This window comes from Pinus tabuliformis, chromosome 9 (genome assembly GCF_031772625.1).
Source record: "Pinus tabuliformis cultivar Carrire ecotype Pingquan chromosome 9, CPIR1, whole genome shotgun sequence".
In the NCBI taxonomy this organism is placed as follows: domain Eukaryota; kingdom Viridiplantae; phylum Streptophyta; class Pinopsida; order Pinales; family Pinaceae; genus Pinus; species Pinus tabuliformis.
This window is the reverse complement of record NC_142307.1, coordinates 390,579,605-390,598,796: the sequence shown is the minus strand read 5'-3', so window position 1 is coordinate 390,598,796 and position 19,192 is coordinate 390,579,605.

Sequence of the window (19,192 nt, the reverse complement as noted above, 5' to 3'; positions counted from 1 at the left end):
GAGAAAATACCTGAGGTAGCCATGAGGCTGAAGCCTTTTTCTGCCAATATTTTGTGTCTAGTTTTTATGTGTGTTTTTCTGTAATCTATTTGAGTTAATTTCATTTTGAATAAGGAGAGGCTCTAGCCTCACAGTTTGAGCTTGATTTTTCATTGATCGCATGCTTGGTTTCAAGTGTGATGGGATCGGTGTGGTTCGTGGACAATGGTGCATCTTTTCACATGACAGGAGATCGAGATTTGTTTTCTGATCTGGAGGACAAAGATCTTGGAGTGCACATCGAGATGGGCGATGATGGTAGATACAGTGCGACCGGTATCAGTACCATTTCCTTTAAGAGGGAGTCTGGTAAACCCTTCGTATTGAAGGATGTGATGCATGTTCCAGGATTGAAGAAGAATCTTATCTCTGTGGGGTTTGAGTGAGGAACCTTTATCGGTTGCATGTAGATGGATGTGCAGCAATGGCATGCAAGGCAGAAGGATTGGTGAGTCGGGATGATGGTGAGCTGTGGCACAGGAGATTGGGCCACCTTCACCATGGAGCCTTGAAGATACTACATCAGATCACTATAGGGCTTCCTAAAGGCACTCTTGCGCAGTCAGATCAGTGCAAGGGGTGTACTTTGGGAAAGTTTGTGAAAGCCACCTTTCACGAGAAGGATAATCATGCCACGATGATCCTTGAGAGAATTCACACAGACGTGTGTGGACCTTTCTCAGTAGCTTCGACATCAAAACACAGGTAATATGTGATCTTTTTTGATGATTTCTCTCGTAAGTGCTGGATCTTCTTCATGCAGAAGAAGAACGAGACATACTCAAAGTTTTGTGAGTTCAAAGCACTGGTTGAGAAGGAGTCGGGGAAGAAGGTGAAGGCTCTTAGGAGTGATAATGGTGGTGAATACATCTCTGGTGAGTTCAAGGATTTGTACAAGGCAGAAGGCATTCGAAGAGAGCTCATAGCTCCCCATAACCCACAACAGAACGGGGTTGCTGAGCGAAAGAACAGAACGAACGTGGGTGCTACACGGGCGATGTTGTATGATCAAGGCCTACCCCTTCACTTGTGGGTGGAAGCATGCAATACAACAGTTTATGTGCAGAACCGTTGTCCTCACAGGATACTTGGCATGAGTACACCCAAGGAGGCTTATTCTGGTAAGAACCCTAATCTTTCTCATTTGAGGCTTTTTGGTGCTAACGCTTACATGCATGTGACGAAGGATGCCAAGAAGAAGTTGGAACCGACCGAAGAGGTTGGGATATTTTTGGGGTACAGTGATACGCCCCACAACTATCGTGTGTATTTTACAGACAGTGGTAAGTCTGTTGTGTGACACGTTATAAAATTTCAGGAGGAGAAAGCCATGAACTGTTCACTTGAGAGGGAGCTACACTTGCATGCAGATGAGGAGCTATTAGTTCCTAAAGATGAGCTTCAGGACGTGGATCAGCCACAGGACGAGGTTCATGGAGTGGAAGAGACCACTCATGCAGCGCCAACCATTAGAGGGCGAAAGCGCTTGACAAAAGCTGAGCGACTGGCTCAAGATGCAGAGAAAGTTGTAGGACCACCTACAGCCGAATGCAGGCATAGACAGTCACCTAATCAATACACTAGATACATGGCTCTTATGAGCAAATGTGTTGTGACTGAGCCATCCTCTTTCGAGGAAGCTGTGGAGGATCCCGCATGGGTAGACGCCATGGTGGAAGAGTATGATTCGATTGTCAGAAACAGTGCATGGGAGATTGTTCCTAGACCGGAAGGGAAATCAGTGGTGGGTTCGAGATGGATCTAAAAAATTAAGTAGACAGCTGACGGGAGTGTGGAGAAGTACAAGGCAATATTTGTTGCCTGAGGCTTTTCACAGATAGAGGGGATCGATTATGAGGAGACCTTTGCACCTGTCACAAGGTGTTCTTCCATACAGACAATTCTTTCTCTCTCAGCGCAGATGGGATGGCACATTCATCAAATGGATGTGAAGACTGCGTTCCTCAATGGATTCATTAAGGAGGAGGTGTACATTGAGCAGCCCGAAGGTTTTGAGATCTTTAGTAGTGAGTCGCATGTATGCAGGCTCAAGAGAGTGATGTATGGGTTGAAACAAGCACCACGTGCTTGGTACACATGGATAGACATTTATTTCACCGGACTTGGATTCTCCAAGAGTGAGGCGGATCCTAACCTATACCAGATTGTGGTGGAGGGTAAGTTGCTTATCATTGTACTTTATGTAGATGATTTGATTCTAACGGGTGATGAGTCGTAGATACTTTCATGCAAGGATGATCTTGTTAAGGAGTTTGAGATGAAGGACTTGGGCCTCCTTCATTATTTCTTGGGATTGGAAATTTGGCAGCACAGTGATGGACTATTTGTTTCTGAGGGTAAGTATGCTCGGGAGATACTAGAGAAGTTCAACATGCATGGCTGCAAGCCTGTTGATACTCCTCTTCCTGGAGGTTGGAGGAAGGAGGATGCCACTTCGACAGAAGAAGTGGATGCCACTGTTTATCGACAGTTCGTGGGGTCGCTTATGTATCTGGTCAATACATGACCCGATATATGCTATGCTGTTAACCAGCTTTCACAAGCTATGGTTAAGCCTACCAAGCTCTTCTGGAAGGTAGGCAAGCATGTATTGCGTTATTTGAGAGGCACATTGGGATATGGATTGTAGTACAGACAGGAGGATGAGGTGAAGCTATGTGGCTTCATGGATGTAGGTTGGGCATGGAGCTCAACGGTTGACATCAGGTACCATCATATCAGAGATTGTGTGCAGCGGAGAATCATGTTACTTTCATACATTCCAACGGAGGATCAGGATGCTGATATCTTGACGAAGGCGCTCACCAGGAGCAAATTCGAATACCACCGAGGCAGGATAGGGGTTGCTGATAATCCATATCTTATTGAGATGGAGTGTTGAGAATGCAACAAGATGATGGAGCTTAGTGGAAAGGAGTTGCATTCACTAAGTGGGCCCACAGGCAAATTATGGCGCAAAGTCTATTTTTAGACTATGTCTATTTTTAGACATATGGATCATGTCTATGAGTTGCAGGATGTTGTTTATGGATGATTGGTCATGTTGGGAAAAATAGATGGACTTCTATTTCTGGTTCACAGCAGGAGTGATCAAAGTCTATTTTTAGACTGCCAGGTTAAAAATAGAAAAGTCAAATATTATTGTCTCATAATAATATTTAGACTATAAACATTATCTTATCCTCTTGGAGCACTTCAGTTTGAGCTATAGATGTGGCACATGCAGCTGTCAGAAGGAAATATGCTTTTCTTATGAGTCAGTTGAGCTATTGCATGCATGACATCAGTTAGAACTCATGCATGTGAGTTCTGTGGAGTTGGATGTGGAGTTGATGGAGTTGTGTTCAGTTTGACTTGGTTAAACTAGTTGTAATTAGTCTAACTGCAAATAGACTAGTGATGAGTGATGTGAATTAATTGATTAAATTAATTCACTAATTATTAACTCATAATGCAACTGAAGTATACATTAGTTAACTCAGTGCATGTACAGTTCAGTGGAGACAAGTGTTAGAGGTTGAGATTGCACAATCAAAGGATTGAGTATGCCCATGAGAATTACACAGTATATGCATAGTGATATAGCCTGTGCTCACGTGATTTCCAGGGTGAGTGATTTTCACATGGTATTGTGTGCAATAGAGGTAGGCAAAGCAGAGGAGGAGATTTGAACCTGTGACTTGTTTGGATCTGAGCTTGTTTTGTGTGTAATAGGTGGAGATAGTGCTGGATACATGAGAGGAGTATTGTACTATGTATTTTTACATGTTCTCAATCATTAATATATAGATAGTGTGGGGTTTTCAGCTGTAAGCTTTCCCCGGGTTACATACTATGTTAATGTGTGCATGTGATTGATGTTTCATTGTTTTTGATGCTGCTAAATTGATGATCAACGTAGAGGAGGTTATGTATTATGCATGTGTTCCAAAATAGTGTATAATCGGGATAATCTTTGTTGAATATTTGTTTATTATTCAAAATTTCTACATGTTACATAGACTGCAGCAGAACAGAAACAGGCTGCAGTAGTAGCAGCAGCGCAGGAGGCAACTGAGAAGGCGTGCAAGGGCCAAAGGTCACCTTCGCATGGGCAAGAAGCATAGGAAGAGAAGGGAGGCATGGACCCAAAAACCACATCAACATAGCTAAAGCACCAATGCTTGAGTGAGTGGACGGGGCCACGTAAGAAGGTCAAAGTATCAAAGTTGTCTATTGACCCAATCACCCTTACTGATCTGCATGACATCGATGAGATGGTGCACGATGTCACCTCCGAGGCCCTCCAAAATTTTGCACAAGAGAACCATATTGTGTTGGGGGCCCTCAGAGCATAGCTGCAGGAGTTGCAGGTGCGCACTCCTCAGGCTGGTACCCTTTCGACCAGCCTTGCAGTAGGGACAACTACAGCAGAGCAGATGCTGCATGCTTGGATGACAAATATAATAGTGCTACTAGAAAGGGAATTGATGACAACAAATGAGGCCGAAAGGCCTACAATTAGCGCACTGAAGGGTATCAGGATCAACATGGCTGCACTCTCGTGGGAGACGTTATACATTCTGCAGGATGGGATTACTACAGAACTGCGAGCTAGGGAGAGCCGCGTGCTGCAAGTACTAAGAGAGCAAAAGATCAACATGGAGCATTTGAGCTTGCAATGCGACGAAGTGGTGTTGCAGAATCAACAATTGGTAAAGTACTGGAAGAAGCCTATCAAAGCGTCCTTGAGCTGGCCAGCCCAGCAGACACACTAGCAAAGGTGCGTATCCACTGTCTAGCAGCAGGGGTGCGCAAGGTGTGAGAAGAAATGACTAAGGTTTAGCTGGAGCTAAACCTTCAAATAGAAGAGCTGTAGTTGAAGGTGCAGCCATCCACCCCTTTGGAAGTAAGAGAACAATGTTCCAGCGTTATTACATTAGAGCTGGAAGAGATCGACAGTGCAGTAAGGGACTGCACCAGAATGTTGGAGGAGTCATTTGAGGTCCTCACAAATCTGCAGGAGGACCCCAACATCCAGTGCTTAGAAACAGAGGTGTGTGAACTCCAGCAGCAATACGACAATGTCAAAGGGACTGTGCAAATAGTGGCCCTCAATCAGAGGCTTGCGTGGATGCAACAGGCCAAAGCGTTGAAATGACAGGTGGATGCAACATGGCACAAAAAAGTAGCCCTGAAAGTGTGCGTTCAGCCTTGGATCGACGAGGCCTTCACCATCACAGAAAAAATTGAAGGAAAGCTCACACAAATGCAGGGGATGCAGGAACAGATGTAGGGAAGCAGTTCCGACACCGCGGTCTTGGAACAACACGTATAGGAGATCTAACAGGTAGCCGCTTAGTGCGTTGTTGACCTTTCAGTGGTTCGAACAGAGTTGGAGGGATTCTGTGCGAAGATCTCCACACCAAAAGAGTGACTCGAAGGTGAGTGACGATGTTTGTGTTGGGGGCTTGTTGGGCATGGAATCCCCCCAAGGCATGTTTTAGGGCTTAAAGCCCAAGTTTTGACCAAGTCCATTGTAAAGACTCCGCGATTTGTGGGCGCGGAGCGTGAAGTCATAATAGAGTCACAGGGTTTTTCGCCCTTGTTTTTGTAATGTAATGTTAGCTTGATAGACCTACCCATGGTCCACATACCATGGGATTGTATAAATAGAGTGAGGCTCTAAGTGTAGAAGATAGCGAATGGTAAAGTTAAGGAGAAAAGCATGATGAGTCTAAGAGATTGAGTCGATATGTAAAGTGTGTCTTTGGTTCGTAGAATAGGAGAAGGCTCTGGAACTGAGTATGCAGAGGCTTAGTAGCCCGCAACTGAGTGCGCGGACCCCTGCAGCTCAGTGCGCAGGGCAGGTTGAGTCTGTAACCGTGGGAAGAATTAATAAAGATAAGTTTTACCATATTTCTATGTATCTTTTCCTGTTTTATGTATTATTGGGTATGAATTGAAAGTGTATTGTTTATTTACTGTGTGGACTCATATGAATGTGCTGTATAAACAAATATAACATAAGGCATCCATTTACGTGAATATAAGTAAGATATCAGGTGCAACTTAGGGAAATAGTGCAGAACACTGCTCCAGTAGCGTGGAAGCCCCACAACCCCTGGTTAGGGCTGCGCGAAGGTGAATCTATTAGGGCACGAAGTCCAGGGAAGTTTGTGAAGCAACTCACGCGCGGAGACTAGCAGTTGGACCAAATCAACCCCTCAGACATCTCTATGGTGCGGAAACCTGGTTCCAGCACCCCCCCCATACTACTTTGGGTGAGACCTCAGTCTGCACTCCATAGACTGTTGCCGAAAGGGCCATTAGTATAGGGATTTGTTTGGCTAAATTAACTCTGAACCTGGTTTAGTCCCCAATAAGCCAACACTTGGCCTCACCTCTTCCCTTAGGGATCATGATTTGAGGAAAAGACCCTTAAGCAACCCCAAAAATACATATTTCCATTTCTTTATAAGATTTAGAGTTTACTGTACTTAAACTAGCATTTGATCATTTTTTCAAATGTAGGATTTAGTTTCCATCTCTTCCATCTTCAGTGTTTCAGTAGATCTCATCCATGATTCCATTTTGTTTAGCAATTTTCTTCATGCATGAAGTAGACAACTAGTTCATTAAATTTTTCCTTTCTAGCTTGTTAGAATTCTTCTTGTTTACATGACTTTGTGGAAATTATAAATGTTTGATGCAGAGAAGTTGCTTCAGAAATCTAAAGGGATCTCATATCAGGCAACCATCTCCAAAATTCACCCATTCTTAATTATCCCTTGCTTTCACCAAGATCTTCGCCAATCTCATCATTTTACATAGAAATTCCTCCAAGCATGTTGAGTGAATCCAACCATCTCCTAACCTTGGTATTGATATCTAAGTGATCCTGGGAATTTTCACACTCCATTCCACCCATCCACTACCTTCCCTAAGCCTTCCATCACCTCCATCAACCATCGTTTTGCTCGCGGCTTTATCCTGTAGAAATACAGGGAATCCTGTAGGTTTCTAGTAGATCTTGTAGGTTTTCCTGTAGTGGCCTGTTTTGAGGCCGAATTGAGGGAAAACTTATAGGAAGCCACACCAGGTCACCCAAGGGTCTCCCAAACCTTCCAATCATCTCCTAAACCTCCCAACCATCCACCATCATCACTAAACCACCTGCCACATCACCGAAAGAGATTAGGGTTTATACTTGACTTTCTAGAAAAAGAATAAAAAGAACAACATAGATTTATTTCAGTCCTTTACCTGCACAATAGTGATGTTTGATGTCTTGAACTTTCATTTTTTTAGATATTAGCATTTCATACATGTTGGTTTGGAATTTTTTTAAAGCATAGTTTCTCAGCAGTTAGTTAGAGAAGGGTATTTTTTAGCATAGGACTTTAGTCATTTTCCTTATTTGCAGTAGATAAGCTTTCTCCTAGAGTAGATCTCTCTTTCTTTCATCAACAATCAAACTTCTTCTGAATCCATAGAAGTTTGGCTTGAAAACCATAATGGTCTCTCACCAGCTGAATAGTGACACAAGGCAGAACTATCACTTGTACTTGTGTATACAACACTGTCACCTCCATGTTTGTACGAAACCCGGATTGATAAAGTAAAACTGGTAGCTCCAAGAGTTGCAGCATTCTTGCTGCAATATCGGTACTCATTAGTCTTCACGACCATCTTCTCCTTTAATCCATTCCCCCAGTACTAAAAAATTAAGCTTCCATTTGATCTTGTGTAAACACCAACAAGTTGTCTTGAAACTATAGTACTTTAATCCAAAGGGGAATCTCCTTCAACAACCGTCCACTTATCCCAAACTTGAATATGGGTTTTTCACGAGAAATGGATTGGTGCTTCTCATTCGTAAATTCAATAATGTAGCTCTCAATAGTAATGTTAACCTGAAAATTGATAGCTCTTGTTAGATCTATATCTAACTGATGAAGATCAACCATATTAGTTGTAGTCCAGGTTCTAAACAACCTTGGTTGTACTACAATACTTGATTTACAATAAAGTTGAGTCAGTCAATTTTCGAATTTCTTAGGAAGATCGCACTAAAATATCTTGTATTGGTCACAAGCACGCTCGACATACAAAATCTCTTCTCTGACCTAATCTAGATCCTTCTGTCTCAATTCTTCCCACTGCAAAATAAAGTAATCAACTCTTTCATGCCACCATTTTTTGATATCCCGATGAATATACCTTGGTTGCATGATCTAGATCCCCTTAAGAAACTCAGGGTCCTGGAAACGAAACCATTTGTTGGTGGAAAAGTCTAGATTAATTTTGACCAAGGGTTCGGCCTAGGGTGCCAACAAATGTCTTTGTGTAGTCTAGCACTTCGCTGAAATTTTCACTCCCTTGGGTCAAAGAAGCGTCTCACCCAAGGTGAGCTAGAACCATATAAAGGTGTAAGGGATCTAGATTTAGTTATCTAAAAAACTTGCACAACCATTGATGCATTCATTCACAAATTTTTAACTTGTACATTTAACAATAAATAGACATAAGCGGAAAATTTTAAAAGGGGGCACAAAATACACAAACAATTTACAGAACTCCCATTCTCCTTTTATTATTAAAATAATAGAGCCCAATTACAAAAATAATTCTCCATTACAGTTTGTGGAACATTTCAGACTTGCGTGCCAATATTACAATGCAAACAATTATCAAAATGGATAATTACATATTGTGATTTGTATATAAGCAATCGTTCTCCCAGATAGCCTAGATCCCTAACATTATAATAAAATCTAAACTTTTCAAAGCAGTTCAAAGTTTACAGCACTGTTTGAACTCCGCAACACTGTCTAAACATTTTTCTCACTGCTCTTCATCCTATTTTATATCTATGCTCCATTTATTTAGTCTTCGTTCCCTCGCTCGCTTGATATAGGGTTTTTGACTACCTAGGGCCATTACCTTGGTTTTCTGTTGACTGTATCAAAATCAACTTTGGGTTCTTCGATACGTGCCATTATTTTCCACTGCGAAAGTCCCAAAACAAGTATTCCACTGTCTCTTTGATTTTATGGTGGTTTGTTTCTGGCATCTTTGTCCAAAATTTCCTTCGCAACTTCTATTCCTTAAAAAACAAAGGATCCAACACTTAGGCATACCACAATATTAAAACACATGATAAGGGAGTGAGCTCCACACAAATAATCTCAAAATATATTAATTGAGAGTTTGTTCAAGAGGGACATTGATATTAAAAATACTAACAATACTGGGTGAATATTTAATAATCATCATCCATAAATATGGCTAAGATGAAGAAGAAACACATGCTTAGATTACCATGCATTCATTCAAATCTCTATAAATATTCATCCATGAAAAGAAGATAATTCATATCAACAAAAATCCTCTAAGAAGCCACTCTACTTATTCCTTGATAGCCAAAACTAAGAAAAAAGAGAAAATATTAGAAATTTCAATCTTGATAAGCAATTTATCCCCTAACCTAGCCATAAGAAAATGAAAGGAAGTGCACCTCTATTATAAAGGATGCAGACAACTTCCTTTACATTGAAATGTTAATTTCCTAGGTTAAAAGCTCATAATCTATCCCATGGAGGGGGAAAGGTCCTCTTCTATGATTTATTAATCTAAATTACATCAAATGAGCATTCCACATATACAAATATCAAGGGATACAAGTACTCAATAATGAAATGACTCCCAAAAAAGAGGCAAACAAAGAGGCTTTGGTGTAGCATCCAACCTCCAAAGTCCTTTTAAGGTGGCAACACCCAACCTTCGAATTTCCTTCAATATCACTTGCTCCATAATCCATGCAAGCCACACCCACATCCTATTTCAATGGTGAAAGGAGGGGATCCAAATAGGACACATCTAGTCTAAAAAAAACCTTCAATAACTCCTCCTCCACCATCATACTAGAAAAAATAATCTCCAAGTGTGGGAAAATAGGCTTTAACATGAAATTTTTAGCCTCCATGTCATTAACCAATTGGGCCTAATTAATTTATAGGGCTTTAGATTATCATGTAAGCAACCACCCAAACTTCAAAAGTAATCTACTAACCAAAGGCATAGTTGTGGCTCCAAGATGAAAAACTTAATATTCTTGTCATCATTTAAGTGAACACTCTAATTCTTCGAAGTGTGCAAGTTGAACTCAATACTTCATCCAAAGTTGCTACAAGGGATTAAAGTACCCTTAATGAGTATCATAGATCCTTGGACCATATTGTACCCTTTTTTCAGAAAAAACAACTTGCACAGATCCATCACTAACTATGCTTATTGATAGTGGATTTCCTGCTAGCCCAAAATATGAAAAATTCCATTTATTCCCTTTATTGTACTATTAAGGAATCTAATCAAGACTCTACCATTACTGGTCATTGCTAAGAGGAGAATTATTACAAAGGTATATAAACCTTCCATCATATTTCTCACGGTATGAAAACTAGTGTTGATGGGAAACCATGCAAAAGGAAGCTATAAAGTCTATCGACCATGCACTCTCACTTACATGGGTTCCCAAAGGTACAACAAATGCATATCCATCATCTTTTTGGGAATATTTTTAGGACTCGTTATCATAATCATTTTTATTTCTTCTTTATTTTTCTCATCCTCGGAGTTCCTTTTAAAATGTTTGACCTTTTTGTAGTTCCAATATTTTTCCTTGGAATTTCCAAGAAACTTATTTCACCCAGGAGATTTAGATATACTCTTTTCTTTCTTCTTTCCTTTCTCCTTTGATCTTCCACGAATGGCCAAATCCTTATTTATAGATTCAGAAACTTTTAGCCTCGCCTCCTTTGACAGTAAGGAAACCACAACCTAATAGAGCATTAATATGTTTATAGTGCTTCCAATGGATATTACTAAGTTTTCTCATGACCTTGGTAAAGAACATGAAAGCGTCATACAATGATTCTCCCCATCCATTTTCACTCCAATTGATATCAACTAGGTCAAAATAGTATTTAATGCATTTAGGTGCTTAGATACAAAATCACCGTCATCCATTCTCAAGGAAAATAACTTTTTTTTGTATAAAATATTTACTAACTAGGGATTATCCTAAAACAAATCCCCCAACTTCGTTTAGAGATCTACAACAATTTTCCCTTAAAAAAGAATTCAATAATATTTAATCAGCCAAGCATAGCTTAATAAACCTTCTTGCATTTCTCTCCAACACCACCCACTCTTCATCTTTCATGTGATTAGTTTGGGTTTTTTAATACCAATAACCATAGATCTCTATTTATGGGGATATCCTCCATCGTGAGCTTCCATAGCTCAAAGCTAGTTCCATTAAACTTCTCCACTTATAATATAGATGTGCTCACCATTTTCTTGCAACAAGACTTCCTTATACATAAACTCCCACTCAAACAAAATGTAGATAAAAAATCCTTGTCCCTAACAACTTGGATTTAAAGTGATTAGGATCTGATACCAAATGAAAGGAAGTTGAGGTGTGGAATATGCTTCCTATACTAATCCATGAGAGAAGAATGTGCAAAAAATTAAAGTAGAACAATTTCAGACATATCAAATGAACAAACTAGTGATCCCACACTTTGGGACACACTCAATCTATTATTCACCAATAAAAATGGTTACAATACAAAGTTTCTATCCTCTATACAAAAGAGTTCAACAATGCCATAATTTTGGAGAAAATTATGTAGCATAACAACAAGATAAAAAATATTACATATTGAGAATGACTAATAGGTTATTCTCTTCCCTTACTTCCTAAATTATTCTATGCACAACCTTGCATTATTTTTTCCACAACACTACAAATACATACTTCCTTTTACTTTAATCAAATAAGCCCCACCCGCCCCCCCGCACCCCCCGCCCCCCCGCGCCCGCACTTTTTCCTGGGTGGGCAGATTGAAAAATTCAATGTCTAAAGCCCTTATTGGCAATTATCCAATTTCAAATGATTTGGAAATTACAAAAAAAGTCCACCTATATCAATCACTATAATAAATGTTTTTAGTAGTTTATAACAACATAAAGGTATGTAACCTTCAAAACCAATTATCTATCTAAACATATTTTTGGACATATTTCAATGTTTATATAAACCCACATAGATCCATATTAACTTTGGATCTACCAAGTGTTGAGAGAGATCAAATCTTTCAACATACAAACCACTTTTTGAGAACAAAATTTTAGGAAAATTTCTCGTGAGATTTGATTCCTCTTATGCTAGTTCTTAATGATATTATATATGTTTATATAAATTTCACATATCCATACATAGAGATATTATTATTTTCAATTTTATTAAAATCTAAAAAATATAGTGTTATGTATAAGCAACATATTTCTTTGACATATTTAATATTTTTTTTAGTTTAATTTTCAATGTGATATCCATAACATTGATGATGATGATGATGATGATGATATATATATATATATATATATATATATATATATATATATATATATATATATATATATATATATATATATATATATATAGATATAGATATAGATATAGATATAGATATAGATATAGATATAGATATAGATATAGATATATATATATATATATATATATATATATATATATATATATATATATATATAATATCTTCTAGAAAGAGTATGAGAGGAAATTTAGAATTTACATCAAGCATGCAACTATAGTCTCACTAGAAGCAAAAACTACTACTAATGTATGCTCGATAGGATTGGACACATAACACAATGCACTTATTTTGAGAAAGCATAGCTTATGAAGGAGGATCAATGGACATATTGTGCAAGGGGCCACCAAGGGCACTACTAGTTGTGCTTCAATTTTCATCTGGAGTTCTTTGATATTGCAAGTTTGTAAGTTGGCTGTGAATCTAGTCCAATTCATCTTCCGGCTAGGAAATCTTGGATTGATGTTGCTAGATTTTCTCAGTCAAGAAGAGAATATTGGTTGACTATAGACTAAGCTGCTAGAAGTGGGCACTAATCTCTTCATGGTTGTCAACAGGAGGATGTGGGTAGCAATTGCAGGGGCCAAAACTATAGAAAGTTGAAGGAGGCACATCATTATTTTCCATCTTGCATCTGTCACCAAACCTACAAGGAGAGAAACACATGCTACTAGGGGAAAGAGGAGAGACACAACACTAAATAAGAAAACGACTAAAAACAAGGATGAACACAAACCGAATTAAGAGATATCTCAACAAGAAAGGCCAAGATGGAGATTCTGGGAACAAATCTAAAAGACCACGCAACTTCCCTCCTTTGCCTACTTGAATTGTTGCTTTACATTAGAGAAATTTTGAGGTAAAAAATGGGCCTTAAAACAAAAATGTACAACCAAAATAAAATTTATAAGAACCAATAGCAAGATGATGATGTCCACCATGGGGATGATTCACCATTTTTGGAGTAAAAAGGTAAAACGATTTAAAAAAAAAAAAAAAAAAATACCTTTTCAACTTATCCCCTTACGATTTTACTTAAATTTCTAGCGAGATCACTCGTAGGATGCATATTTTAGTTCCTCATCCAAGGAGTACCCATGTTGTAACTTTTGATGGACACTACAACACGAAAAATGAGAAATACATGAAATGCAATCACATTTTTCATGTATTTCTCATTTTTCGTGTTGTAGGGTCCATTGAAAGTATGCAACATGGGTACTCCTTGAATAAGGAATTAACTTATGCATCCAAAAAGTGTTGCCTCTTGAAATTTGTGTGAAACCATAGGGAGATAAGTCAAAAATATGAGTTGAAAAAATAGTTTTTTATTTTTTTCCCTCTAAACTTTGATGATCTAATCTAATATTATTTTAATATTTCCACTATTATTTTATAATATTCCTTAAGAGGTCCATTTTAGACCTCAAAATTTATCTAATGACTACACAAGGAAACTGAGGACCCTTTTGGGCTGAGTTGGAAACACTGCTAATAAAATTATGAACTCCCAATTTATCTTTCAGAGAATACTAGGAATTGTTGTGTTGTTCAATGTCGAATTATATCAGTGGTTTGCAATAGGAGAGAAGAGACTTATATTGATAGAGAACCCATAAATTATAAACCTATTCTTATGAGGAGTATTGAAGAAAGTGTAACTAGGTTCGGTCTTCATAAATGTACCTTTGATATTTGTATTTATAAAAGAAAAGAAATATTATTTTGTTATATTTATCAATGAGTTTCTTGACCATTGAAATAGGTATAGCACATGTCAAAGTGCTATAGGTAAGTCAAAGGGTCAAAAGAAGTTTGAAGAACCTTAAGGGCATGTTACACCACTGATCCAGGTGGATGTTGGTGGCCCCCCACCTATCCCATTTGGAACCCCACAACTGTCTCTTTCAACATTTTCAGTTTCCTAAATTGTAGAACAGTTTACTATTTTTAGCAGTTTTTCGGGTCTTGAACTTGAGGAGCCATTTTGAGGCCTTAAATGACGTTTTTTGGGAAATTTGGGGCAACATGGGTCCATGGACCCATGTTGCTTCCCAAAGTGGTAGTACTCGGATAGATCTTTCTAACGAGCTATCATACGCGTCAAATGGAGATCGTATGCCAAAGTTACGACCCCGGGAAATTGATGTACCAATTTACCCAAATGGGGCCCACAATTTGGCGTTTCTTCTTCTAGGGTTAGGTTTTGGGATTTGAAGGGTTTTCCATTATTTCTCAACAATAAATAGGTCTTCGAGCCTCATTGTAACACAGTTTTAGAATAGTTCAAAGGCATGTAGCCACCACATCTCTTCTCAGAGATAAGCTACCATCGCCCTAGCTGGTTTATTTCCATTTCTGGTTGTAAGCATATTTCAGTATTTTCCATTGATGAAATGAAGTATTATTTCCGCTGCATATTTATGTATATGGTTATCTCTGTAATTTTTTGCGTTCTTGTTTAAATCCAGATCAGGGGTATCAGAGTGGTTTGCTTTTTCTCTGTTTTTCTTTGCATGTCCCCAACGAGGTCAAGATATAAGGAGTTAGGGCTTGAACTGGTCGAACCTTTGCAAGACCAGCCTCGCAAATCCTGACGACCTCCCATGGCGGATGAGAAGAAAGACGAGGGAGCAGGAGATCCTATCAAAATCTTGCTCGAAGAAGCCCTCGAGCGACAACGGAACGCGATGATGAACAGCTTTGCCCAGATCCTTTAGTGACTACCCAAAAGTGACACATCGGCTTCCAGCAACTACTCTGGAAACACCGCGCCCTTTAAGGTACATTTTAATTTTGAAATCCCCATATTTGAGGGTCAGATAGATGCAGATGCTATAGATAAATGGTTGAATCTGCTAGAGGGTTATTTTTCTGTTCATGAATTTTCGAGTCGGGAAAAGATTGTTTTCGCTCTTCTCAAAGCAGCCCCCCACATCAAGAACTGGTGGGAAACCTACTACGAGTAGAAGGATGAAAGTACAGGCTCACTATTATCAGCCGCACCCACTTGGAATGACTTCCGGGATGCCATCAAGGAGCAGTACTACCCTATCAAAAGCTATGAGGACAAATACATCAAATGGACCACATTGCGGCAGGGACAAGACCAAGATGTACCGGAGTTCACAAACATTTTTCATACCCTTCACACACAGTTGGGTATCAAATATTCTGAGCTACATCTAGTACTCAAATACCGCGGCTGCCTACACAAATACATCTAGGAAGAGATGGAGTTCTTGAACATCTCCTCACTCAGCACAGCATACCGATACACTGTCAAAATCGAGCAAAAGTTCAAATAGAAGAAGCGAGACTTTGGATCTGCAAATCCGAAGCCCAAAGGAAAAAGCCAGGGAAGGGTGACCCAAGACAACCCGTCGAAGCCGCAAGAAAAGAACAACACCATGAAGCCGAAGAAGGACACAAGAAAGTGGTGTGAGTTCCACAAGAGTCCCACTCATAACACAAGTGAGTGTCGGACCAAGCAGTCGCTGGTGGCCGAGTTGAAGGCTTCTGAATCAGATGCATGTTCCGACCCTTAGCCAGAACCCGACAAGGGGAATGGAAAAGGGAAGTAAATCATTGATGCAGATCCCAGCGCCACTTGCCACTGCTAAGATCCAGAAAATGAGCCCGAAAATCTAGAGGAAGGGGAGCGTCTTTTCCACTCATAGATGTGGGTGAAGGGTTCGCTGCTACAATTCATTGTTGACAGTGGCAGCCAAAAGAACCTTATTTCAGCAAAGGTCGTGAAGCGGTTGGGCCTACTGACTACACCACACCCCCAGTCGTATAGTATCCGATGGCTTCATGAGATCTCAAAGTTCGCCAGCAGTGCCGCCTTCCCTACAGCATCAAGCCCTTCACAGACGAGGTATTGTGTGATGTTACACCTCTGGATGTGTGTGATGTTTTATTAGGCCAACCATACTTGTGGAGGCGACATGCTGTGTATGAGTCAAGGCCTCACGTTGTCATTATTTCTTTGGATAATTCATTATACAGGATACCGAAGGTATCCCCACCTATCGCCACCTCTTTGATCACTACTAAGAAATGCAGCAAGCTCATCTCACAGACTAGGAAATTTATTTCTGTCTAGTTTGCTCCCAAAGTAAGGGGAAGATCGTTGCTACATCCATGACCCCTGTAAAGGGTTCCTCCATGCAGCAGCAGCAGCAAAGGGACACGGTCATGACAGAACACAGGAACAACTTCTCCTCACCCACAGGGGTACCACATAAGTTTCAGGTGGGAAACAAAGTTTGGTTACATATGAAGAGAGAACGCCTTACCCAAACCCATCAGAAACTTAGACCACTCCGGCATGGTCCTTACACCAATACCAAGGATATGGGCAACAATGCTTTGAAGCACATCATTCCCCCATTCCTTTTCTTGCACCGAGTGCTCAATGCGGACCATTGTCAACCATGCTTCCCACCATTTCTTGACACATCAGAGATTGCAAAACAGCTCACCAGAGATCCAGATCAGCAGAAGCTTCCTCATCTTAGGGATGAACTCAACGCAATGGGGACCATTGCTTCCTAAGGGGGGAGGAATGATCCAGGTGGATGTTGGTGGCCACCCACCTATCCCATTTGGACCCCCACAACTGTCTCTTTCAACATTTTCAGTTTCCTAAACTGTAGCACAGTTTACTATTTTTAGCAGTTTTTCAGGTCCTGAACTTCCGGAGTCGTTTTGAGGCCCTAAACGACGTTTTTTGGGAAATCTGGGGCAACATGGGTCCATGGGTGACCCATGTTGTCTTCGTAAGTGGTAGTACTCGGATAGATATTTCTAACGAGCTATCGTATGCGTCAAACGGAGATCATATGCCAAAGTTACGACCCCAGGAAATTGATGTACCAATTTACCCAAACGGGGCCCACAATTTGGCATTTCATCTTATAGGGTTAGGTTTTGGGATGTGAAGGGTTTTCCATTGTTTCTCAACAATAAATAGGCCTTCGAGCCTCATTGTAACACAGTTTTAGAATAGTTCAAAGGCATGTAGCCACCACATCTCTTCTCAAAGATAAGCTACCATCGCCCTAGATGGTTTATTTCCATTTCTGGTTGTAAGCATATTTCAATATTTTCCATTGATGAAATGGAGTATTATTTCCGCAGCATCTTTGTGTATATGGTTATCTCTGTAATTTGTTGCGTTATTGTTTAAATACGGATCAGTGGTATCAGAGCGGTCTGCTTTTTCTCTGTTTTTCTTTGCATGTCCCCAACGAGGTCAAGATATAAGGAGTTAGGGCTTGAACTGGTCAAACCTTTGCAAGACCAACCTCGCAAATCCCGACGGCCTCCCATGGCGGATGAGAAGAAAGATGAGGGAGCAGGAGATCCTATCAAAATCTTGCTCGAAGAAGCCCTCGAGCGACAACGGAACGCGATGATGGATAGCTTTGCCCAGATCCTTCAATGGCTAACCAAAAGTGACACATCGGCTTCAAGCAGCTACTATGGAAATGCCACGCCCTTTAAGGTACAAGTTAATTTTGAAATCCCCTTATTTGAGGGTCAGATAGACGTAGATGTCGTAGAAATAGGTTAAATCTGATAGAGGGTTATTTTTCTGTTCATGAATTTTCGAGTCAGGAAAAGATTGTTTTCGCTCTTCTCAAAGCAGCCCCCCATGTCAAGGACTGGTGGGAAACCTACTGCCAGCAGAAGGATGAAAATACAAGCTCACTATTTTCAGCCGCACCCACTTGGAATGACTTCTGGGATGCCATCAAGGAGCAGTACTGCCCTATCAAAAGCTATGAGGACAAATACATCAAATGGACCACATTGCAGCAGGGACGAGACCAAGATGCGTCGGAGTTCACAAACATTTTTCATACCCTTCGCACACGGTTGGGTATCAAAGATTTTGAGCTACATCTGGTACTCAAATACTGTGGCTGCCTACACAGATACATCCAAGAAGAGATGGAGTTCTTGAACATCTCCTCACTCGGCACAACATACCAATACGCTGTCAAAATCGAGCAAAAGTTCAAACAGAAGAAGCGAGACTTTGGTTCTGCAAATCCGAAGCCCAAAGGACAAAGCCAAGGCAGGGTGACCCAAGACAACCCGTCGAAGCCGCAAGAAAAGAACAACACCATGAAGACGAAGAAGGACACAAGAAAGTGGTGTGAGTTCCACAAGAGTCCCACTCATAACATAAGTGAGTGTCGGACCAAGCAGTTGCTGGTGGCCGAGTTGAAGGCTTCTAAATCAGATGCATGTTCCGACCCTGAGCAAGAACCCGACAAGGGGAATGGAAAAGGGAAGCAAATCATTGATGCAGATCCCAGCGCCATTGTTGCCACTACTAAGATCCAGAAAAATGAGCCCGAAAATCCAGAAGAAGGGGAGCGTCTTTTCCACTCATAGATATGGGTGAAGGGTTCGCCGCTACAATTCATTGTCGACAGTGGCAGCCAAAAGAACCTTATTTCAGCAAAGGTCGTGAAGCGGTTGGGCCTACCGACTACATCACACCCCCAGCCGTACAGTATCGGATGGCTTCATGAAGGACGAGATCTCAAAGTTTGCCAGCAATGCCGCCTTCCCTACAGCATCAAGCCCTTCACAGACGAGGTATTGTGTGATGTTACACCTCTAGATGTGTGTGATGTTTTATTAGGCCAACCATACTTGTGGAGGCGACA